At 31.7% G+C, this 27,958-nt stretch overlaps 1 protein-coding gene across 6 annotated transcripts in view; it reads right to left on the bottom strand.

Moving 5' to 3' along the window:
- LOC145278100 (protein amalgam-like) overlaps positions 1 to 27,958 on the bottom strand; it is a 518,373-nt gene that overhangs the window by 355,051 nt on the left and 135,364 nt on the right. The window lies entirely within an intron of this gene.

The raw sequence follows: 27,958 nt of genomic DNA, 5'->3' as shown, positions 1-27,958 counted from the left end.
CTAATACATTGGTATGTAAAATGTAATATCAGGAATTAATTTGCAATTTATTGGCTAACATTTATAAGTTAGTATCTAAAATGTATTACAAATTATTTTATGATTTAATAACTAACACTAATATATACTCAGATAAGGTATATTACGAATATTAATTTATTCTCTAAACAAATATTACAAATAATTTTATTTAATGTCCTACACAAATAACTCCGTATCTAAATTATATAATAATGTTTTAAGATTTATTATCTAACGCTAATATATACGTATCTAAATTCTATGACGACTTGTTTTACGATTTATTGTGTTGCACTAATAAATTTTTAGTTAATGTATATTAAGACTTTTTTTAGGATTTAGTGCCTAGCACTAATAGATTCGCATATAAAGTGTATTATGATTGTTTCATGGTTTATTGTCTAAAAGTAATAAAATCGTATCTAAATTATATTATCATTTTGTTTTTAATGCAGATGAGTAAAAAATGACGGTGCTTAGATTTTTATGTCGAAGATTTTTATACTATTTAACATATATGCAAACACTGAATGATGTATATCAAAGTAATTCTAGATGAATTTCATGGCTTACAAAATGAGTAATGACATCATGTGTTTATATTTCTTCGCAGATGTTTGATTCCCAGCTACGTGTGCCCCCCTTACATACTGACACTTGTAAGTGTGCTTCCACCTACCAGAAAAACAAGCCAGAGATACTCAGCGCAGGAGTTGGATTTGCAAGCCACCGTCTCGGCATTGGTAACATAAACAATACGAACAACAAGACGAAATAGAATAAATAAACACTAAACGTATAATCATAATTGTGATGTGTATACGTACATTTCTATTTCAATAATATCGACGTGTGCATATTCATGTACGCCTATAATTTACGAAACACTCAGAATTATTGTGTAAAACAATAATGTAGTCATAGTCAACGCTCATACCTTATGACGTTTAATACATTCGTTTTAAAGCGTTATTATTAACCCGATAGATATTTGTGATTCTTTGAGAAAAAAAACATATATCTATATATGCATTAGATATTCTAGGGAAGGAAATATGTTTCGAAAGTCATCAAAATAAACATTAACGTCTTCATTTATAAAGATTAGCGTGAATTAGATGTCATTGGCAAGATAATTATTTCACTCCCAATACGATAACATTACAAAATACCCACATTTCCGAATAAAATCTAGCATATATATATATATATATATATATATATATATATAATGTTAAAGTCAACGTATTCATCTGGAATAGCGACTTGAATGTTATAATGCTTTTTGATGCATAATTTTGTTATTAAATATTACATACCAAAATAGCATCGTTATATATATATATATATATATATATATATATGTGTGTGTGTGTGTGTGTGTGTGTGTATGTGTATATATGCGTGCGTGTATGTCTTTATATATATATATGTGTGTATATATGCGTGTGTGTATGTCTTTATATATATATATGTGTGTGTGTATGTGTGTATATATGCGTGTGTGTGTATGTCTTTATATATATATGTATATATATATATATATATATATATATATATATATATATATATATATATATATAGGTGGTCAGGGTCTGGCGTGGACGTGTGTTAAATGCACACAGATGTCTTAACGTCATACTGAGATTCTTCCAGACAAATACACCCCACGTGCACATCGTGACGACTGCTTCCCAGACGGGGCTCTGATGAACGGCTAGTGTCTTTCGCAGTATAACCGAACCTTCTCTGACTGTGGGCCAAGATTCTTTTAAACAAAGGCTAAGGGTGAGCTAACCCTTACAGAAACCTGCAGCTGTGACACACATGACACACCTGCGTGTGGAGTATGCTCTGGTGCCCAGAAACCTAAGTCCCAGTCATGAATCATATGGTATGGTGGTTGAAGAGGGCTACCGTAAGCCGTGGTGAAGGCAACCTTCAGAAAGAATACCCTGATAGAAAATCTGCGGCGACTGTTGCTTCCCATGTTGTTCAATTGCGCTTATTTTTGATTCAATGTGGCAGTTATTTAGAGAGCGGGATTGTCTCAGTGCAAAGTGTTTCCTCACTATGAAAATCTTTAACCACAGCCATTACTTTATATTCAATGGAATACACACTTTGCCATCAGTTTGTATCTCGGTAAAACAGGCTGGCTGTAGCCAAAAACGGCAAACGGACATTCAATAAGGACTGATGAAGATATGGGCGTTCAGGGAACCATAGCTTGGACACGATCATCAGGTGATGTGCCAGATTGTAGAAGGTTCATGGAGGATACCGTCTGGCACGTGCTGTGTATTGCGTTCATGTTTGCGTAATTTGAGCCAGATATATAAAGTAATGGTAGTGCTTTAGAACGAGTGGCTGCCATCATATATATGTGTACATATATATATATATATATATATATATATATGTATATATATATATATATATATATATATATATATATATATATATATATATATATATATATGGGCGGGATGTTTCTGTTATTGTTTTTGCGTATATGTGTGTGCATTTATGTTTTGCATGCGTGTGCTTTTAATTGTGTACAGTTTTCTAAATTACAATTACGCGCTTTGTTTGCCGGAATAAGAAGAAATGACCAAGTACAGCATCATATAATTAATGTATAATTCGATAATAGTATTTCGTTTCTACAAATACAAGGCAATTTACAAAAAAACTGTATTACTTTTCCTTTTTGTAATAATATAATCAGGAAGCAATGAAACATTTTATTTCACTACTTTCAGAGAAACATAATCCGAAATTTAATCAGTTCATGTAAGTAACACGGTGGGAAAAGGAAGTAAATACGTATTTGGTGAAAAACATAATTATTATATGTTAGAGACGATTGGTAATTCTGTAAGACTTTAACAATCGGGCAAAAAAAATATATATATAGTACACATAAAAATTAGATAACAATTGAGGTGAGTTCATGTTAATAGAGTGTTTATATTAACAACAAAATAAACAGCTTATGCAACTTAATACGAATGCGTGTCTATTATTCCTGGTTATTGAGTAGCGATTGGGGATATCATTAACCTATGAATGTGTGCAGGCTTCTTTTTGGAGAATTTGTTTCTTAGAAGTGCAGGCCTGTGGAACTCTGTTCCGGTTGCCTGTTTCCTACCTGAGTGCAACCTGGATGTCTTCAAGTCCAATGTGAACAAGTTTCTAATGAACCGCCCTCCTAAGTAAGACCCTTTATCAAATATCTAACACTAACGTACTATACACACAATGACCTTTATCACCGAGTGGCTTCGAGCCTTGATATGTGGTGACTACCTTTTAAAAAACATATGCCACGATGTATTAATATTAGTTGAATGAAGATCCCCTTAGACATATTTGACAGAATGAGCATGCATGTATTATTCGATTTAAAAATGTGTGTACCGCAATATCAATTGAAATAGAAAACTGAACATCTGCGACTCTTTGGTTTCCCTATTTGACTTCGTTGCAGTAATGCCAGACTCAGTAAAATTGTTATGGCTTGAGATGCGTCTATGTTAAATTGATATTTGGGCAATTCGGAAGTGTGAAGTCGACAGTTGTAATATTATTGGTGCCAAACTTTAAACGGTCGTGGGCAAATACGATTACGCCATGACGCTTAGACAAGGCACGCGCGCAATAATCGATAGCACGCTTGAACAATCCACTAGAAAATAAGAGTCGAATGTGTGCGTCATGAACTATGGTTAACAGAAGTGTGGACACGTGTGCTTAACGATATGTGAAGAAACATTATCTAATATAAATCGGTCTCAAAATAATAATTGCTATATGATATAAATATATGTAAATCTCTTATGATATATTAAAGATACTTTCTCTGATCGTGTGTCTGCGTTAGTGAGTATTCGCTTTAAAGATTGTGAAACAGCTTTTTTATTTCGTTATAATTTTGCACACTTGTAATTCATGTCACTGAAAGTGTCCATATATATATATGTATATATATATATACATATATATATATATATATATAATAAAATAAAATTACAATTAAATTTACCAAAATGATCCAAGATGGTAAAAGTAAAGTATATTATGAATATTACAGAATTAATATTTATAAAGTTATCTCAGCCTGATGTAAAAGCTCGATAAAACCAAATAGGAGATAGAGCTTATAATACAAGCAAAAAGTTAATAAAACATGTTAAATACACTTTGAAATGGGCTAAACCATATTAAATCTGAAAAGGTAACACTTATCTAGTGTTTCATTTTCAGATTAAATATGATTTAACTCAGTTCAAAGTGTATTAACATGTTTTTTAACTGTTTGCTCGTATATATATATATATATATATATATATATATATATATATATCAGAAATCGGGAATAGAAAATATTCTTGAAGAAGGAACGGTGCAGTTTTTACTAAAGTAAATAACCTGTTACAGATTAACACCACAAGTGAATTTACAAGTTTTATGCCCACACTATAAAAGCATCCGAATTAGGTTCTTTAGTAAGAAAGGGCGTGTTCGATCTGGATGTTTTCTTAATGGTAAGAATGATACAATGATATTGCCGGCCGCTTTATAATATTAATTGGAATTCATTTCATAAAAAAACGCTTTCTAAAATCAATATCTTTTAGTACAATATGTACACCAATATTTTAAACTTTGTTACTGCGTGAAAGTATATGAAATGCTCCGAGGTGCCCTGAAATGAGTCCTTGGCAATCGATAGTATTGATTGCAAAATTTGGGATGTCACCGATTCCAATTAAAATGCAATTATTGAAAGTACTGTAGATTCGTGGATCTTTAATCAATCCTGGAAAATGGCGAGTTCCCCTGCTATTATGCAATAAAGCGATCTAATTATTGATTAGTGATAAAATTATTTTTAATATATATCTTACGGATGTTTTCAAACTACGCCATGTAGATATAAGGGTTCAATGAAACTAATTTTGATCTATATGTTAGTAAACTTTTTCAAACTACGTCGGCTAGATTTAAGCATTCAATATACCGCTACTAAAATATTCTGATATTTGATAGTTGGACTCTTTTTTTTCCAGGAAATAAGTGAAACGGCTCACTAACTGTAGCATATATATATATATATATATATATATATATATATATATATATATATACTATAAATACACATGTATACATACATATGTATTCTATATAATCATATATATATATATATATTATACATATTATATAAATTAAAGTTATTTTTCAAATGGTGTTAACATTTTTATATAATTTATGATGTCTATGCACGCCTTACAGAGGCTAAAAAAACAATATACTTTCCATATGGTTTGGCGTAAATTAACATTACATTGTCACACTTCTGAACGACTTACAATGTCAGAACACGCGCAATATGTTAGTGTAGTTGTATTTTTTTTAAAATTTTATTAAATATTATTTGATGTAAAATTGCATATTAATTAACACAACAACATAACTTATGTCGTACGCGCATATGTTAATAAAGTAAACTTGTAATTCTACCCCCCCAATACATAGAAAATCATGTGCTTCAGCACTGAAGAGAAAAGGAAGGTATCTGATTTAACTGAACATTTCATTAAAAATATCATGCAATTATTAGTGTATATTAGAATTAAATTTTGAACGAAACGGGATTAAACTATAACAGCTTTTCTAAAGCAAAAGCATTTCCTATTAAATATGGGATATTTTTCATCTGATTTATAACAGAATTGTGTAGCTGATACTGAAAAAACAAGAATGCTTATAATTATAAAAGCAGTAAGTATGAAAAATTTACCTAATATAAGCAAGTGTTAACTTAAACTTAGATAAATAATAATATTTACACAGTAATATCAAGAAAATAAAAAAAGCCAGATCATAAAAAATACGGAATAAGGCTTGACATAATCAATAAAAATTAAGACTGCCAATTAAAATTAAAACAATTTTCAATTTTGAAAATTGTGTTGGTAGTGTTTCGTCGAACGTTAATTTACTCCATACATTTACGTTTAGAATCTGGTTTTTAAAAGTCTGAGGAAGCTACAGACGGCCAAAAAAAAACGGCCGCGTAGCTGAAACAATAATGTAACTTAAGAGAAAGATACGGTAATAAAAATAAATAAATTAATAAATAAAACCGCATATTTGCTCTACAACAGTATTGAGCACTTTCTTTAGTTTTTATTAATTAATATTTCCACTATATATTACAGATATATTACGATCAGACCAGGATGATGCTTTTTTTGCTTTTTTTTGCACGGTGGTCACCACTTATCAAGGCCTGGAAGCAACTCAGGGATAAGGGTTATTGCAAGTACAGTACGTTTGTGTGGAGATTTGATGAAGTGTTTACTTAAGAGTGCGGTTCATTAGAAATTTGTTAACTTTGGACTTGAAGACATCCAAATTGTAGTCAGGTGGGAAGCAGGCAGACGGAACAGAGTTCCACAGGCGTGCAGTTCTAAGAAAGAAGTTTTCTTCATGGAATCTGCGTTTTGGTGTAGGCACAGACAAAGAGTGATGAAAATTTTCACAGTGGATTCAGTAAGACGGGTGTTTTCGTGAAAGATTGGCGAGTGGGGACCAGAGATTGGAGTTCAGACGAGCACCTGCCATGGAAATAACGATAAAACAAGGATAGGCTCGCAACATCTCTTCTGTGGGAGAGAGGTTGCAGGGTAGAGAAAACGGCATCCCCCAATAAGCCACGAAGTCTATTTTGTACTCTGTCAAGGCAAGATAGACTGCTTTTTAGTATTCCATCCTTGTGTAATGAATCGTACTATTAATTCATCAAGTTTTTTCTAATCCTAACATTTCAGTGAGATATATCCAACATGAAAAACGCAAATCTTGAATGGGGCAAAATTGAGCATTACCTAAAATAGACGTACTTACCCTTCCTTACCAAGCAAGACAACAGATTTTACAAAGCAGAAAACGCATGTAATATTTAACAACTGTTTATATTTTAGACAAATATAGCTTTACCCAACATGCTAAATATTATCTAATTTCAAAGTATATTTGTTCTATCACAAAGATAATTTAAATAACCTCGGTTTGGATTATATTAAACATTATTATCATTATTCTAGATGCATTGGTCGAATAGTTTGACGCAATAATCTGAGGTTAATGTTTTTATTCATGCAGTTTTATGAAATGTCTATATAGCCACAGCCATGCATGCAACTTGTGATAGGATTTGTTTATTCGAAAGCGTTTTCATTCCCATGTGAGCAAATGCGCGCCGGTAAAGAAATGGCGTTTCTCATCAATTCGTGAAACGTTTGCACGTAGAAAGTTAAAAAAAAATGTGCAAAGCATGAGAAAAGCACACCCAGCAAATGGCAGTAAATATGCTTATCTTCTGTTTCAACTGCTGGTGTCGTTCCCAAAGGAGATTACGAGTTTAAACAAAACTAAAATAAAAGAAAAGAAAGCATTTCTACTTCTGTGCACCTGGTCCGCCTGGTGCAAATTTTACTATTTTTCATCTTTCCAATCACATTTGAAAAAAAATATTATAGATTCAAAGTGCATATGTTAGTGCGAATTTTATCTGCCTCTTGGAATGTATTATGCATGCGAACTACCTTAGTTTTTAGTCACGTTCAATTTTTTTGAAATTGAATTTGTCTTTGTCTACAGTGCCTATGATTATAATAAAAAAGTATCTACCGACACATGCGCAAATTTACATAGTGCAAAATTATGAGGATGTGTCGAATAATTATCATTATATTTTATCTCTATCCCTCCGTCAGATAGTCCCGCTGGTCTACCAAAAACTGAATGTATGAGATAAAATAGAAAATAAGGTAAATAATAGCACACTTATTGCTAATATTATATATATATATATATATATATATATATATATTCATCGATTATTCAAAGTTCTTATCTTTCTGTATAGAACACACATATACAAACACACAAACACCTACACACACATATATATATATATATATATATATATATATATATATACATATAAATGTATATGCATATATAATATATTAAATTCCTGCATTATTTCAATTGGAAGTATTTATAATTATTATTTTTCATGAATACCATTCGTTTCAAAGAAACCTCGGAAATATTATCGCAAAATATACAGAACATGACCGATTCGACCATTTATATTTTCAACATAAATTCTGGTTTTATCAGATTCATAAGGTTTTGTAACATTGCAAAGCTTCTCTTAAGCGGAGCTATCGATGAAAGACAAATGATATCTATTTCGTCAACTGATATTAAAACAACAAAAGGCGTTACAAAATGATTGCCCTTTATATTTATATTTCGCCCTCGTTAATATGCTCTCTCATCCGAAAATGAACAGGGGGTCATTTTTCTAACACCAAACTACACGTATATATATATATATATATATATATATATATATATATGTGTGTGTGTGTGTGTGTGTGTGTGTGTGTGTGTGTATGAAGGAGTGATTGTGTTTTGAGACATACCAAATAAAATCAATGTGATCACAAGTTAATATATATATATATATATTATGTTCAATAAAATGTTTATACAATAATCCTAAAAGATGTTCATAAATCAATAGAACTTTACGAGGGGCGCGCAATACGTAATGTCACTTACCCACCTCTCATAGCTGTAGAGCAACGAAACTTGAGACAGTTATTAGTCTTTCTCTACAAAGAAACAACACAGAGTTATGCAATTCTCCCATCGTTTAATGCAGCACTGGAGACCGTTTGTGTAGAACACTCCATGTGTGTCCTCCAACCACGACGTGACTTCAGATATCAAGGCTGCATCATCTGGGGAACGCGTTCCTTTCAAAAACAACTATATGGCTGGACAGAGGGGAAAGTCAGAGGGAGCAAAGTCAGGAGAGCAGGGACGGTTGGGAAGGATTTCATAACCACACGACTGTGCTTCTGATCTAGCGACACGCGAGTTGTGGACCGGAGCGTTGTTCTGCAGAAGGGTAATTGTGTTACCATTTGCCAGGAAATCTCTCATCACTACTCCCTTCTGGCCCTAGAAGACTTTGAGCATGACCTTGCCAGCGGATGGTTGCACCCTTGCCTTATGTGGAGGTGGTGAGTTCAAGTGCTTCCACAGCATTGACTGGGCTTTGGTCTCTAGATCATATTGATGGACCTAGGTTTAATTCTCTGTAATTAGTCTTTTGCAAAACTTTGACTCATCTTCTTGGCACATCTCCAAATTCATTTTCGAGCACTCGACGCATTTTCGCTTCTGAAATGTGTAGACAACTTGGGAATCAATCTGACATACACATTATGCATATGCAAATGGTCATGAATGATAGTTTCCACATACCCTGTACTAATCTGGATATCTTGGGCTATTTGGCGAATAGTAATGCGCTGATATCCCAAAATGGCAGCCTCAACTTCACCGACATATGCTTCATCAATGGCAGAAGGGAGTGGCGACTAGGTCTTGGAGCTGTTTCCACAGACATCCGGCCATGTTTGAATTCACGATGCCAGCGTTTTACAAGGTCATATCATAGGGCATTATGAACATCAGTTTCTTTCATTTCATGAAAAGTCTCCTGTAGTGTGCGTCCTTTTAAATGACTGCTCGACATTCAACATACTCCATTTCACACCTGACTCAGTTCAAACAAAAGAGAGGTCAGGGGCATTACTTATTGCATCCCCCTCGTATATACTATTCACCCAAAAGTATTCAATTAAATAACTAGTAAATATATAAGGTTGAATCAATTTTTAAATTTTTATAGTATCAGCGAATAATATATAGTATCCGTTTACGAGATTTCTGTCCAAGCAAAGTTTAAATTATTTATATATTGGGTGGAAAGACAATGGTCAGGTAAGTGATTTAAATATGGTAGAGATACGTGAACAAATGTTTTATTAGTCCAATAAAGTTTAAGGTAAATAGCTATTCATTATTTGAGTAAACAAATAATATTTCGTGGTGTCTATAATTACCTTATGAACAGAATTCAAAGTTTATTGATATTATTTTTTTTATTTACTAGTATTTTTCTCGAGAAAAAGTACATTTAAAAACATCTTGGAGTAAGCTAAGAGATCGCTGTTGTATTTATTTGTTTAAACATTTCATTAAATAATAAATTTTGCAAATTTACAATCTGTATTTTTGCTTTCGTATAATAATCAGTCTCTTATACCGTTAATACGTTTATAACAACAAAATATTATACAATATATCTATATGTAATAAAAATATATATATATTTAAAATATGTATATATATATATATTTATATATATATATATATATATATATATATATATATATATGCATATATATATACATACATACGAGATGGAAAGGTGCCTTGGTTTTCTCTTTCCTTTCCATCTTCGCGTCAAGACTTCAGGTTCGAGCCTACCTTCCTACTAACATATTTTTTCTTTTACACCTCTAATGAACCGGCCAACATTTTTTTTTTACATAGGATGGTTTTGATCTCCCCTCAGCACACACCCGTACAAGCACCCGGGCAACGCCTGGTACCCCCGCTCATCTTTTATAAATACCAGTATTCATATATAAAATATATTTGAATCCCAACCAAATAAAAAGTTTAATACACACAACAGAGAGTAGAGCTTATTATGAGAGAAAATAAATTAAATCTGTGAGTTGAAATTTACAATAAAATTTATTGGCCTACTGAATACTCCAACAAGCAATTGCCGGACTGAAAGAAAGAGAAATTAAGGTAAACAGAGATAGTTTCTTTGCTATGGAAAACCTAAGCAGTAACGTGTTGTAATACGAATTTGTTTCGCGTATTTTTAAATGTGTACCGGAGTTTGTTTTGTCTTATATTTCTGGGTCTTTTTTTTTTCAGCTTTGGGTGTATGGGTTTGTATTCGTTAATTGAGAAATTTCAATTGCTATGCTATTTCATATGCAACTTTAATATTATTGTAGATTGGATGTCGCTAAAAATAGTTAGTTCAAGACAATAATTTTCTTATTAGAGTTTGCAACATTGCCTACATTGAAATAAAAACAACTATGCTTATTTCTACGTATTCTTGATTTCGCTTATCCTACTAGATTGATAAAAATATTAAATAAAAAGTATGCCATGCATTGTAAATAAGAACCCATATTATTATATCTGTCCCAATTATTGTCCATTGAGTATAGAATTTTTTGATAAACGTACGGATAAAAATTAACGATATTTACGTCTAGACAATCGAGAAAAATCTTAATCCAAAACGGGTGAGAAAATTCTTTATTGATAACGGCTATTGGTTTGCGATAACTCTGAAAGCATCCAGTGAGTATATGGTAAATGTGAGAATTAGTTCAATATAACTGTGAGTGGGATAACGTACGATATAAAAGCCAAGTACGTCCAAGGATGGAATACTGTTGCCATATCTGGGCAGGAGCTGCTAAAAACAGCCTATCCTGCCTTGACAGAGTACAAAATAGACTTCGTGGCTTATTGGGGGATGCCCTTTTCTCTACCCTGCAACCTCTCTCGCACAGAAGAGACGTTGCGAGCCTGTCCTTGTTTTATCGTTATTTCCATGGCAGATGCTCGTCTGAACTCCAATCTCTGGTCCCCCCTCGCCAATCTTTCACGAAAAACACCCGTCTAGCTGAATCCATTGTGGAAAATTTCCCCCACTCTATATCTGTGCCTAAATCAAAACGCAGATTCCATGAACAAAGCTTCTTTCTTAGAACTGCACGCCTATGGAACTCTGTTCCGTCTGCCTGCTTCCCTCCGGACTACAACTTGGTTGTCTTCAAGTTCAATGTTAACAAATTCCTAATGAACCGCCCCCTTTAGTAAACATTTCAGCAAATCTCCTCACTAACGTAATGTACTTGCAATAACCCTTATCCATGAGTGGCTTCCGGGCCTTGATAAGTGGTGATGACTGTGTAAAAAAAAAATAAATAAAAATAAAAATACCAGTGGTGTACGTGTGTTCTTATTGCGGTTATGTCTGAGGTATAAAGTATTTCGGGTATGAATAAAGGCACAAATAGGAATATAGTGATTTTAATGGGGTATTTAGTGAATGATGAGTAATAATTAGGCCGATTATTTAATGAAGATACCCCATTGATGATGTCTGTTAAATTTTACTGATAGTTCATGAATAAGCCGTGGAATTTGGAATGGGTAATGTAATATTAAGTATGATAGGAACAGGTGTAGTTATGTGTTACTGAGAGAAATAAACCTGTTTTTTTATTATTTAACTTATTTGTGTTTGATCAGCTTTTGTCTATGTGGATTTCTCTTACATGAATGTTTAACAATCACGCGTTTCCCGATTTAAATTAAGTTTTGAACTCAGATGTTTTATAACGTTTGCATCTGCAAATAGGTCCCTTGTATTAAAACGTTGTGTATAATTTAATACACATGAGAACTCTGGGATACGACATTAAAAATTAGTAACAAAATACAGTACAGTGTATAGCACATATATTAGTAACAAAATACTGTACAGTATATAACACCCCCCCACACATATATATATATATATATATATATATATATATATATATATATATATATATATATATATATATATATATATATAATCAAATACCAGTGTAAGCGGGGAAAATACCGTAACAAGGGGCAGGGAAAACACCGTATTCCAAATCCTAACCTTAAAAAGCCATATCCTAGTGGTCCCTGTATGTCGGGTTGTACTGTACATGAACCTTTAAAGCATCTCCACAGTCTATCATTCTGCCGTGGTCGAGGATCCTACTGTTTTATGCCTTAAACTTGATATTATTAAGGTGCAAGCAAAAAGATATTATAAATCTAGGCGTGTGTTGCTTGTGCGAGATTGTTGTATTTGGGTTTGCTAAGTATTCGTTATGCTTTAGTAATGTGAATTTTACATACATTAAATGAACGGTTCAGCTTATGTGGATGCGAATGGACTTTTCTTTATTTTTGTATTAAATGCGAATTGGTTTTGTTTCTGTCGTTAAAACATGAAAACTTTGTGCATTTAATTTACAAGATTTACTAATGAAAAATAATGCGCAATTTAAACACAAGTCAAAATGTATGTTTCTATCATGCTGATTAATCTATAGCGACACGATTATGACGATAACATACATTTAGCGTTTATATATATATATATATATATATATATATATATATATATATATATATATATATATATATATATATATGGTCCATCGTGAAAATCGCCTAGTTTCATTTACCATTTCTAATTTATTTGCCTGAAAAAAAAAACAACAACTTTCAGATGAAGATTGCATATAATAGCCAGAAGCGTTCTTTCGTCTGTTTATAATAATATAATAGTTGTATCTCCATTCCAGTTTCCTTTATCTTTTATTCATAAAATTTAAAATAATATTGCCATATGTTTACTATGCTAAAGTGTTGAACCGACTTTTTTATCGCTAGACACATAAACTTAATGTCGGAACGAGTCTTGGTAAATAAGTCACGTTATAATTTAATCAAGTGAATGCAGTGATAAATTCTTTAAACATTAAATATGATCGAGCACATGACCAACATAAATTCATCGAATTTGGTCCCTGTCGTGTCTTTATGTTTGCGGTTTCACAACGAGATGGTATATGATAATTTCTGTGTTTTTCATTCGAAAAATATAGTTGCTACCATGAAGCATGAGTACAACCATTATACATACATACATATATATATATATATATATATATATATATATATATATATATATATGCATATATGTATGTATAGATGTGTGTATATGGGTGTGCGTATATATATATGTATATATATATATGTGTGTGTGTGTGTGTGTGTGTGTGTGTGTGTTAATTGTTGAATGTTGAATATTTTTAAGTTTCCGCAACCTGTTTGTCTTGTAAAAATCTGAAAATTGTCCATGAATCTGAGAAAATGGATCAACTTATATGTACGCTTTATAGAATGGGGTTTCGGGGATAAAAAAAAACAACACAATATCTAGTGTGAATCAAATATAGAGTCGTCATATTTTGTGCATGGATATGATTACCATGCCTCAAATAAATTAATATAAAACAAAATTTACCCTACTGTTTTTGTAGTATTTATTAAACAACATCACAATGTGGTTCAATCTTATTATTATTGAATATATGTATAACAAAAATGAATCTGCTTTTCCTACCCATAGGACAATTACTTATGTGTGTTATTTACCTTCCAAAGTATACGTTATGCTATATAATTGTGTTATATATTATACTATATATATATATATATATATATAGAGAGAGAGAGAGAGAGAGAGAGAGAGAGATGGAGAGAGATACATATGTGTGTATGTGAACGTGGGTTTGCAGATATAAACATTGATACTTTCTTTTTCTACACGTTGTTTGGGAAACAGTAAAATAGAAGCGCATTGATATTGTTTAAAAAAATGAAGGATGTCTACAAATACTATTTTCTGACGAATCTAATATTTGCCGACAAAACAACATTAAATGTGTCCAGAATCAGCACAGAAAATGACTAAATTATAAAAAAACAAATTGCAATCATTTCTGAAAAAAAAAATTCTCAAAAAATTACAAATCAAACGTATTCACAAATAGACAATTTTAAAATGGCTGACAATAAATAGTAAAGAAAAGAACATATCGATTTTTAAGGTACATCTATCCAGTGTTTACTATTAGCGATAAAAATACAGTTTCGCTCTTACTGTTTACCACAGACAAAGGCTCTAACGAATAATCGACCTGTTTTAGTGATTTGTGCATTAAAATGCTATGTAAAAGTTTATTGTGACATCCTGATCCTGCATGTCAGAATAAAATCTATTTCTTTCCGATGTACTTTGACACACAGAAATAAATCTGGGCGGGTGTTGCTTGCGCGAGATTGTTGTATTAAGGCGAAATTTCAAGCGAACTATAGGTCCTGGACCATTGGTACTAATAATGCCCCACTCCACAACTGAGCCCTTACCACTTGCAGCGTAGAAACTGGGCACCTGGGAATAACTTCTTTGTCTTTCCTCCGACGGACGCACTGCCTACCATTAATCCCTTGCCTATTGAACTTGCTTTCGTCGCTAAAAAGCATTTTGATTCATATGAAGAATCATGGTCTTCATTGCTTTTGCCGAAGTCCAGACGGCACTTTCTGTTGTTTACAAAAGTCATTGGCTTACGTCTTGCAGCATATCCTCGCAAATTAAACACTTTCTTAACAAGATTCCATTGGTTTTGGATTTGAGGAGACTTTTCAAATCTGTTTCTTCGATCGCGGATCTTGATAGCATTGTCTTACCTTTTAGAAGTAACTCTAGTACGACCAAATGTAGAAGCTTCACAAACACTGCCGATGGTGTTGTGCTTTGAACAGTCTTGCGTAAAGTTTTCTCATCACATTTCAATCTGCGACCGATTTCTCGATTGTATACACTAGAAAAGTGGAAATTAACGGGTTTTTGACTATAATAAGAGAAAGTTGTGGCATATGGACTTAATGTTATGTTGTGTATCATGGAACAACAAAAATTACGATTAGAGATAATTTGTTGCCTGCTGGTTGATATTTAAAACTGATTAAGGACGATAATTTATGCTGGTTATTAGAGAATTTGTTGCTGCGGACTTCCCCATTGCTCCCTTCAACTTTAAGTTATTATTTAAAATTGATGGACACACTAGAATAGTCAAATTTTTAACAGATAAAATTATAGAGGCGAATCAAATAAGGTATAGGTTGTTTAAACAGTTACCTTAATTTGCAGTTTTTAAAACAATTACAACTGCGGATTTCTTTTTGCTGGAACTATATATATATATATATATATATATATATATATATATATATATATATATATATATATGTATGTGTGTGTGTATATATATATATTTGAAAAAATGGCTGTTTTTTATTTTCTACTAATATAACTGGCATTAATGTTTAGTATTGAAATGCATTGTATGTTTTACCACCACACAAACCCACGTAGCTTTGTTTTATAAGGCAATATCGAGTTTGGAATGAACGTTTCTGTTCACAGCACAATTGCAGCTTAATATGTATATTTTGAAGTTGAAATTTTAATTCAAGCAATTATATAACATATTCATTAAATAAACCGTGCAAGGGAAATTACAATGTTATGTAGGTGAAGTCACTGTGAAGCTTCGTCCCGCTTTATCGTAATGGTCCAAGCCAATGGCAATAGATGTGATAGTTAAATTGATAATATCACCTTTTGCGATGACAATATAAGTATTAGAAATGTGGAAAATGTGTTGCTTCATATTCAATCCTTAGCAGCCCCGGGTGCCCCGAGTACCCCGGCTTACAGATATGTATTGCAAGATTAACTGAAACATATTTAAACTGTTATTATCTGGAAGCTTCGGAGGCTTTTTGAAGATCTAGTTTTCCTATTTAGTGCTTGTCATAGTATAACAAATGCATCTCTGTTATATGACACTTTTTGTCGCCATATATCAAAGATGAATGGCAGAAGATTCTGCGCGTATTTCGGTAAAGCACAATATTTACGTTGATAATGAAACTTCTAAAGTTTGAATAAAGTGGCGTACGTGGGCGCATTACAAATGAATCACATCAAAACGTGAAAGATCTTAGATGGAATTTTCTTTGAAGTCTTGCGAAGATTGCAAACATCACTTTCGATATCACTCGCTTCGCTCCGTATAACTTTCCTTGTCTGCTCATCGATTTTTAGCATGCCTGCGATGCTGTATACTTCTTTGAAGAATTGGTTGATATTGGAATATCTTTCGTATGATTAGACCCGGCGACTTCGCTTGAAATATTCCACTGAAACCGCTTTCTTAATTAACCCTTCGTTAGTTCAAATAGAACATATATGGAATGAGTTCTCAAACATAATATAAACTCTAATTTTCATCCTCTCGTTAAAGAGGACAGAAAAGCGTTGGACACATCATCAACTATAACAACTATAGTACATTAAGCTGGATGTATGTATCGCAAAAGTTATGGACTTTCATGACTTTTAGCATAGGTTAATTTGTAAGATCGTATGTTTAATCCACATTATATACTCTTACAACGCTGTTAAGTATGTTAAAGAATTGTAATTTAAATATGTTTAACAAGATTGGTCTACTATTTTTGCTAAAATTCTCAGACAATAATGTTATAACATTTCCCAGAATAAGGAAATAGGGGCACTTACTATTATATAAAAGAACTGTGGCTGTCTGTCTATGAGTTCGTTCCATACTGACACTAAAACGGCTGCTCTGAGTCCTACGAAATTCCACACGCAAGTACTTTATGTAACTGCCGGTGTTCAAAGATACGTTTGGGAGCAAAGTGTCTATAAATATCGACACTCGATCATGAAGAAGACACTATCCAAAGTTAACACGTTACATGTCATAACATCACACGTGCATTTGAGAAGTTTTATTACCGCACAAGCCGAAGGGCCAACCATATAAAATAAAACGTAGGTTCTTTGGTATGAAAGACGGGTTTGAAATGAATTTAAACATTACTGCGCGATGATACTTGACTTGTACTTTTGAAACTAAAATTCAAGCCATTATCAACGACTCCACGGTAACGTAATTCATATGAAATCAGCAAGACGTTATTTGCTTTAAAACAGGCATTTTCACAATGTTCGTAATGTTCCAAATGATTTTTCATTACGGAAACCAATTGAAACATGATACTTGACTTGTGCATTTTACAAATTAATGCAAGCCATTATATGCAAATAAATATTTTTCTTAACTCATTTTATAAAATTATTATATATTTTTTTATAAAATTATTTTATGTAATTATTTGATATAATTATTTTATATAACTATTTTATATAATTATTTTATATAATTATATAATATAATTTTTTATATAATTATTTTATATACTTATTTTATATAACTATTTTATATAATTATTTCATATAATTATATAATATAATTATTTTATATAACTATTTTATATAATTATTTCATATAATTATTTTATAAATTTGTTTTATATAATTATTTTATATAACTATTTTATATAATTATTTCATATAATTATTTTATATAATTATTTTATATAATTATTTTATATAACTATTTATATAATTATTTCATATAATGATTTTATAAATTTATTTTTATAACTATTTTAGGAAATTATTTCATATAATTATTTTATAAATTTATTTTATATAATTATTTTATATAATTATTTTATATAACTATTTTATATAACTATTTCATATAATTATTTTATAAATTTATTTTATATAACTATTTTATATAATTATTTCATATAATTATTTTATAAATTTATTTTATATAACTATTTTATATAATTATTTCATATAATTATTTTATAAATCTATTTCATATAACTATTTTAGGAAATTATATTTAATGAAATTTTTGCTTCTCCCCAGTATTATATTGACTACAATTTTAAGTTAACTTAGTCACCGCTACGTTGCAAGTAAAGATTCCTCCCGGTGCACCGCGGTTGATCACTACTAGAGCAGGCAATTAATCGATTTGATTGAAAAGTGGCAATTCCAGAGATGTCGATGACAAAAAATCTATGGGAGCATTAATTATTTGTTGATCATAATTTAATCACAGGCAAAACTAGGTATTTCTGCTAGTATCAAATGAAGTAAGCATATTATTCTTAAATAAAGGTTTCTAATAGACTTAGAGGCATATGCCTGACGTTTTACTCAATTAAGGAATAATAGAAAAGATAGTTGTGCCAAGCTATACGTTTGTGAAATAAAAAGTTTGTAGGTCTTTTTTTCTGTTTGGCACGTTATTAGCGCAGACGAAAGCAGATTTATCTCCTTATTTCATCGCACGTGGAACGTAGACAGACCTGTCTTTGTTCTCCAATAAGGACGGATCACCTTTCCCTTTTCTTATTTATATCTCAACATCCAATCCGACTCATTCTCAGATTTACCATTTTATCGTCTCGGATCTTTAAAATGTTTTTCTCTTAAAAATGGAGGACAAGGAAAAACATTGAAAAGCACTTATTTGAAAAAGGTAAGACTTTTAGAGTTTGTATTCAGTTACACGCTGATAATAAACAGGAATGTATCAGCCAATGAAACACCCATTCAACTCGCGCGTTTAACAATAAAAACGTGACAGTCCAGCTTATTAGTAAAATTTGCAAATAAGCAGAATAAATGTTTTTAAAATTAACAGAAACATACTGGTTGATCAATCACTACTATATTATAGAAACCATCTCTTCAAATGATATTTCATTCTCTAGTGTTACAAATCCACGAACATCTTATTTCAGATATAAACGTTACAGACTAGAAAAAATAGAAAGCCGGTTATTTGATGCCGAATCTATTGATTTTGAAGATCATTTTCTTATAGAGTATATTTGTTATTTTAAAGTCGGTTTCTATTTAACCCATAGTTGGGACACTAACAGCTTCTACCACTCTGAGTAAGAGTGAACCTTGAGCAATGACATTTAAAGGGTGACTTTACACTCCCCAAAGCCCGCAAACTGAGGCTCACCATTGGATATAGGTTAAGATCATATTCAGGACCCTTAAACATTTAAGTTTGAAAATAAATTTGCGTCGATTAGTTATGCTTAAGTTATAAGTAGCATGTTATTCCTTTGTGGTGTTTGGAATCATAAATATTTTTACGGAGTGCAACGCTTAAATTTTAAATACTATTTACGTCTGTTTGTAAAGTATTACATTTGAATTACATTTTCGTATGCAAGCAAGGCAAACGTCTAAAATAAAATGTTCGTTAATATGTTACTGTTAGTTTTGAATTAAAGTTTACGTCGATCTGTAACACCTCACGTTTTACATGCATCTCTATGTACATGTGACGCTTCAATTGATATGCCGTAAAAAAACAAGCAAACAAATAATAAATGTTAAAGATGGTCGAAAATAATAGTATTTATTGAAATAAGAATCAACGAAAGGGTGTAGATAGTATGTCTTTTATATGCTTAGAATTAACTGAACTACCATGCATTACTTGAATATCCCAGCTTTATAACACTGATGTGCATATATTATGTGCGTGTGTCTAAATTCGTGCGTCGTCTAGTGGCAAAAAAACTTACGAGAACAGATACAGTTTAACAGCTGACATGTAACATTTATAATAGAAAGTGAAAATGACAATATCTAGGGTTGTAACAACGGCCCAGTCGAAGAAACACACATCGTCTACTCTGATATTTTTTAGGTGTCTATGGGAAAAGCGGAAAAGAAAATCCACCCTTATTAATCAAATCTCAAGTTAAATTTTCGGAAAATTATTGCCGATATTACTCATTAAAAAACTGCAACGATTCCCCTAGACTAGCGCATTCTGCTCACCTCTACTAGGAGCCATCAAGGTCCTATTACTGTTCTCTCTCTCTCTCTCTCTCTCTCTCTCTCTACTTCGACTGCGTCCGCTTTTTCTCGCTCCCGATCTCTAATTAATAATTAATACGTGTCTTTTTCCAAGCTCTACCTAAAGTCTGCGTCACTTAAAATGACCTCTACGTTAGACTACCTAAGGTTCTAGAGGTCAACTTATTTGAAAGTATTGTTTATTTTCGGTGCTAATGCACTTACTGATCCTCGCTAATTTTTAAACCGTATTTCCAAGTTTAATTAAAGTTTTATGATATGTGGTTGTATTCAATTGTAAGGTTAAAGTGCAGAATACGTACAAAACACCCTTCCCTTCCAATATTTAGAATGTTTTTTTAATAATAACGTTATCATTAAAGCACGAATCAATAAGTGCATGAGTACCTTATATTCTAACGTTCTTTTCAATTAAAACATTATAGCATACATATTTTTCTGCAAATATTTATTTCGCTTTGATAATATTATATATGTAGAAATATTACAAACATCATAACAATCGTCGAGGGGCATACCTTCGGCGTTTTCCTTCTAATATCTAGCATTACGCAGTTTTTTAAATTATACTTCTTTCAAATTGAAGTGTATCAACGTTTGCTAACACGCAATCTCTCTATGAGATACAATGATACTTGAATGCCTAATTATTTCATTTCTTATCTCCCAATTATTGATTCAAAAATGTACTTCAAAACAGTATAGTCCCCCTCTTAAAGAACAAATAGATATATCATAGAATATATTTCCTGTGGTCATTTGGTTTTTCAGCATCTAGAATGAGAATTATTCTAGTCTGGTGGAATATCAATCTTTTTGTCGAATGCTTGAAGAAACTTGATTCTAATAAAACTAATCGTTCTCCGAATTAGCTAAAATATTACGATACCAGGTTAATCGTGTTGTACGATAATTATATGTATTTTTGAAATATTAATTATAATTGTTTTAAAGGATAACGTGAGGCCAGTGGATAATATTACATATATTTAAAGGATAACGTGTGGCCAGTTGGTAATATTACATATCTAGACAGAGATATTAGGCACACGAGAAATATTTCTAAAACGAAGCTTAGTGGCGCACTAGTTTTGCCTTACGAAGACTTTCTTTCCTTTTTATACTAGTACAAAAGCTCAGTCTCTTAAGAGATTTGTTCGGCTGGCTGTTGGCCCTCCCTCTATAAGGCTGGGTTTTTAGCAATTTGGAATCAGGTATCATTTTAAACTCTTGTTATGACGTGGCCGAAGTTAACACCCGCCCTCCTGGCTCATTACCGCTTATTTACCAATATGCTAAGTTTCTTATTTCTAGAATGCTTTACAATTATCTTATGCGGATACATCAGTATACATTCTATTTCAAACTAATCTGTGACCGATAAATGAAATGAGCATCTAATAAATTTGGACGGACGTATCTAATAGGAAATGTATCGCTTCATTCATTATCAGCCGTATCTAGTATTTGATACTTTTGCACTTTCGAAGAAAGAAAGATTTATTTGTTCCTGCTGAAAATAGCCAAGTTGATGAGGCAATGTGGCGAGGGTTTGCTGAAATCTTGAAGCGAAAAGTTTACCTTAGGAGGAAACTCTAAACGCCGTCTGTTTGTTGATATACTCTAGATATCGAAAGTGAGTCAGCGTTGAAGTAATGCTACGTGCTTTCGGTTCGAATCGTTCTTACTTTTTCCAAATATGGTACGAACTTCACGAAAAAGGTAAGAGGATAAAAAAGACTATAGTTGTGCAAAAGAAAAGACTGATTGTTTAAAGTTTTAAACTCATACAACCAGCTATTTACATATAAAAACACATGCAAAAAGCGTTGTGTTTACAGTAAAGCTGTCAGGGTAGAATTGTAGACTTTCTGCTGAACTTTCGATGCTTTAAAATATACAGTATGCCTTTTTAAAAAAAATCTATGAATCAATAGCAACATTCAGAATTCGAACCATTAAAGTGTTCCTCCAATCAATAGCGTGTTGGTATATTTTGGTGAACCCATCATTCGTAATAAATGCTGTTCATGAATAGCATTTCCGTTTATAGAAATGACCCTTCACTTTATTGTTTCATCTGTTAAATAATTATTTAAATAATGAATGTTACAAAAATTAAAGGCAAATCCTAAATTTAATGCGGCCATTGCAACCATAATAAAAAAGTATTATAGTGTCATGAAATATCGATTCATATTTGGCACTCATATAAGCCAATAACTGCAATTTAGACAAATACTTTGACATTTTTTATTATATACGGTCGATGGTAAAAAGGATTGTGAATATAGTTTAAGATTTCTCGGATAGTGGCATTAAGGGAAACATGAAAACAACGAATATTGAACGCAATATCCCAGCGCATGTGTTTGATTATTACTTGTTTTTTTTATTTTTATGGGAGGGGATATTACTTGTTTATTTCGTAAATATCCGACCGGTATATAAAATATGTTTTTTTTATTATTATTACGTAAAAAGTTCATCAGACACTTTTATATAAACAGCTTTAATCTGCTTCACGCTTTCACAATGGCTTCTTCCGGACTGTCGTTTCTAGAGACGACAAAGAATGTCTTAAAATCAAATTAAATTGTCTATAATAACCCATAATCATAATTTATAATAATATTAATATTAAACGTTATGTTTACTTTAGTTTAAGGTTACTACATATTCTTAATATCTCTAATCTCAAATCATGTACATTGGCGCAGGACCGTAACGTAACTGTGATCATATTTACAATAACACTATGTAAGAAATAAAAAAAGGCAAAACATTTCTCCGTATTCATTTAAATGCTTGTAGATGGTACAGAAAACAAAAAAGAAGAAATCAGAGGGAAAATTTTGCAGTCAAGATGTTTAAACAAATTACAAAAGAATCTACTACAATAGAAAGTTTTCCAGCATTTAAGAACGGCTAGCGTGATCAGGTGATGTGTTGGTCTTTGTAATCTTAGTGTGACGTAATTACCACAAGTAGAAATAATTTCTACAATGCTTAAGTTAAATATTCCAAATAGACACATGCATTTTGATACAGGGGAATGAATACATTAATAATATACATTTCTAACATTCGTGTAATTCACGGTGTTTTACAGAAGAACAAAAAAAATTTAAAAAAAATGAATTCAAAAGTCATGTTTTATCATGTTTGATAAGATAACTGGAAATGTGTATTTATTACGTTATTATCACCCCCTAAAAAAAGTTGCAGTTTCAAACTTGATTCATATTAAAGTGTATGACATACGAATACCCGAAGGGCACATAAGTCAGCAAATAATATCGAAAGTTACATTAAACTTAAATGCTTCGAGTACAATATATACAAAGCGATCGGCTATCTGAATAATACAAAAGTCCGTAAATGAACAACTCCTGATGCATTCATTAGCATGTGTGTGTTGGGGGTGATGGAGTATTTTCCTCATACTTTAACAACAATTATTCAAATGTTAAATGTAACTAGAAGAGCATGTCATTCTGTAAGTACAACGTGTAGAGATGTATTTAATTATAAGAGGATGAAGCTAAAAATCATTTATCAAAGTATCTACGACATACAACAACTTAGCTATTGATTGGCGTAGAGTAAAATAGAATCGGCTAAAAAATAAGAATATTTTATATATTGGGTCAATTACTTAGTATTAAGTTTTTACTACTATTAATATCACTTATACATATATATATATATATATATATATTATATATATTATATATATATAAAATATATATGGCGATTAAGCTACACTGAATAATCGGTGTTTCATCCACTCTAACATTCGTCAGGCTTATGCGCATAAGCCTGACGAATCCTAGAGTGGAGGAAACGACGAATATTCAGTGTAGCTTAATCGTCATATATATTTTATAAATTACTAACTAGCTCTTCCTACGTATTGAGCAGTTTTGAAGTAAATACTTAAAGTTTACGCATAAATCTATACTTTCGTATATAAATTTATGTGAGTAAATGAAGTAGTTATATATATATATATATATATATATATATATATATATATATACACATCATCCTTATTACCCCTAGCCCCGACAGTCCAGTTTAACATTTCTTACATATTTTTTACGCACATTTTATCTTTCTTTTAATAATGTTATTGGATTGCATTCCCATTTCCTTGTACTTATTTGTGAATTATTCTACGGATTTCCGCTTTTGGATTACTTTGGATCATCTTACAATTACGCGATTCCCTTGGAATTTAGTTGTGCGAATGGAAATTTAACTAATTTCTTGGATTCTGCATTTTTGGATTTTACCGTCGTTGGATACTTTCCCCTTCCCAAGACTATCCATTATGGGTAAATCACTTGTTTCTTGACCCTGTTACCTCTGCTTCATTATTTCTAATTAAATAAGATCTATGACTTACTTGCAGTTCATCAAATACTTCTGCAAGCAAAATCCGATCCCGCATGTTGCTAAAGCCATCCCTCTGATGAGCAGGAAAGTATATCTTCGAAACTCCGCGGGTTAAGGTCTACCCACTTATTTAGTGTTTCCTTTTTAAAATTAAATATGTCTTTAACTCTTTTTCAAAGTGTTTTTAACATGTTTTATTAACTATTTGTTCTTATTATAACCTCTATCTCTTCTTGGGTTTTATCGAGCTTTTACATCTGGTTGAGATTACTTATACATATAGATTACACACACACACACACATATGTATGTGTATATATATATATATATATATATATATATAAGCTTTTAAAATTTCTATTGTTTTCTCTCCAAGAATTTTTGACCTGCTATAGTGAAGCTATATTATTTTTGTTCGCACAATCCTCTTTTTTTGTTTGCCTTACTCTCGATCACCTTAGGCTTTTCTCTTTGTGATTCCCACTTTCTAAAATGTTTGTTTTTATCTATTAAAACCTACACAGCTTTTTCTCCATCACATTTTTTCTACAGAGAGTGGCACTTTATTACGTTTCTGCGCAATACGAGCAGGCATTCAGTCCGTGTTATAATCTTTCCTTGGGTAAAAGAAAGCATCCTCCCAATCTATCTTTGGAGCAACGTATCAGTTTATGCTAACCGCCTAGTCAAACACTTCATCTTCCAAAGTACTTAACTATTTATGCCCAACCCTTACAGGCAGTCATCAACATAACACGTTCTAGCTTTCCAATCCGAGCTACTTACCTGCAACGCTGATGGGTTACATAAGAACTTTGCTTCTGTAAGACGGTTGCCTCTCTGTTATTTCGATATGAGAACCTGTTTTTCATACTATAATATATATATATATATATATACATATATTTCATGATGTTTTTAGAGATACAAAATTTAAATATTGCAATTAGGAAAGGAAGACTTTTATGATTCATGATTAAAAGTAAATTTGTATATATACAAATATATATATATATCTTCTCTCCAAAAAGGTGGGAATGAAGGGGAAGCAGGAGAGGAAAGAAAAAAAAATGGGGAGCCAGCTGACTCCCCATTTTTTTTCTTTCCTCTCCTGCTTCCCCTTCATTCCCACCTTTTATTGAATTCTAAGATAAAAAAGGAGCGTACTATAAAGTTTAGTGTAAAAAGGATTGTAGGATTGTTATCCTAGTTTTAAAAAAATGGAAGTAGTGTGGGTGTTTAAGATTCAAGGGGAGGTATAGGAGTGGTTCGGATGTGGTTGTAGTTTATCCGTATGTAAGATGTATATTATCTATGCAGGGGATAAGGCTAAAATGTTTTTATCGACAGCTGTAACCAAGAAAACAACATCACTTAAAGACAGCGTATATTTTCAGGCGTAATGTTATGATGAAGAATAAAAGCGATGGTTTATATCCTATGCAGGGTTGCTCAAAAGTAACGGTTATCAAACATTACTTATAAGGGGTATCGTTATATCATGATGTTATAAGATTAATTCATCTTATCTTAGAATTCAATATAGGGTTTTTATTTAATTTATTTCGTTCATGATGACGCCTGCGCTAGGCGTCACATCTCCATTATGTTGTCTAGCACCTTATCTGCCCTTCTGACACAGACCCCCACATGTATATATATATCTATATATATATATATATATATATATATATATATATATATATATATATATATATATATATATTATAATATAAAGCTGAAGTCTGTGTGTGTCTGGTCACGAATAGGTTCTCATGTGGTTGACTATTTAAAAAAAATGATTACATATAATGATAAAGATGTATCGACGATTAGGAATGGGTATCTTTGATCTGGCAGAACGGTGGTTCATTAGAATTGTGGGTCCTTCGTTCGCGCCTGGCCCCCGAAGTATGGAAATAATAAATGAAAAAAAAACGTGTAAAAGGGGGTTTGATATAGATGTGCGTGAGAATACTTTAGTAAGTTTGTTTTAACTTGGCTAGGGATGGTATAATAAAATTTTGGGGTCTGCGTTCGCGCCTGTATTCCATTGAAATATGGCACGAAATTTAACAAATATTTTCATATCTATTTGCGTAAGTATACTTTGCTTATTATGTTTCAGTTTGAAGAAATATGGTATAATAAAATTATTGAGTGTTCGATTGCGCCTGAATTCCATATAATGTAAACATGTCACTAAGTTTAACAATGTTTTTAAAAGGGGATGAGGGCCCACAATTAAACCTTAACTTTAATATTAATTCAGGTTAGCTTTTATTTATTTTTTTGAGTTGAATCATACTGTGTCGAATAAATTCCCCTCATAAATTCACGTTCTTATTAAAGTGAACGCAAAAAAAAGTTGGGAGTTTAGACAATTCTCGACACAAATTTTTCATGGCTCTGTGTTTTTCCTGTTTCTCTTGGACCTGACACTGTTTCGAAAATATATAAATTGATAAATAATAAATATAAGAACTTTACTTTGGTTTCAAAAGAAGGAAAATTCTGCTCACGTGATTACGTGTCTTTTTAAACACATTTACATAACCTGTTTTTTATTTATATATCTGTTAAAGTTTTTTGTCAGTGTACTATAAAAATTCAGTTGATTACATCTCTTTCTGTGTGTTCTTTACATTACAATAGTACAACCCTGAATCCGACGGCGCAATACTACATCGTTCGTTACTGTAAAATTGAAACGAAGCTTTTCTGCTTGAAAAGGGCGTCATTTCCTTCTTATTCATATTAATGCCGAGTCTTTGCTTTAAAAAGCTCAAATAATTATGTGTTTACTGTTGTAATATCCCATTTTGCTGTTTCGGATTATTTTACTAAAGTAAGTAAAGCTACATTATTTTTCAAAATTGTTTTGGTTTCTTTGTTTACGATATTTCGTCGATATTATTTAGTAAGAGTGTTTAGGAGAAAAGCTAACAAACGACTACCCGAAAAATAAATATACAAGAAATATATGTTACCATAGTCAATAAAAGTTCACTTCATGTTTTTTTTTATTTGAAATAATTTTTAATGCTACCGAACTTAAAACGAAATTTGAGG

Source organism: Euprymna scolopes, chromosome 6 (genome assembly GCF_053919585.1).
Source record: "Euprymna scolopes isolate OS-2025 chromosome 6, ASM5391958v1, whole genome shotgun sequence".
NCBI classification, from domain to species: domain Eukaryota; kingdom Metazoa; phylum Mollusca; class Cephalopoda; order Sepiida; family Sepiolidae; genus Euprymna; species Euprymna scolopes.
The sequence above is the reverse complement of the archived record's forward strand: the minus strand, read 5'-3'. Positions and strand labels throughout refer to the sequence as shown.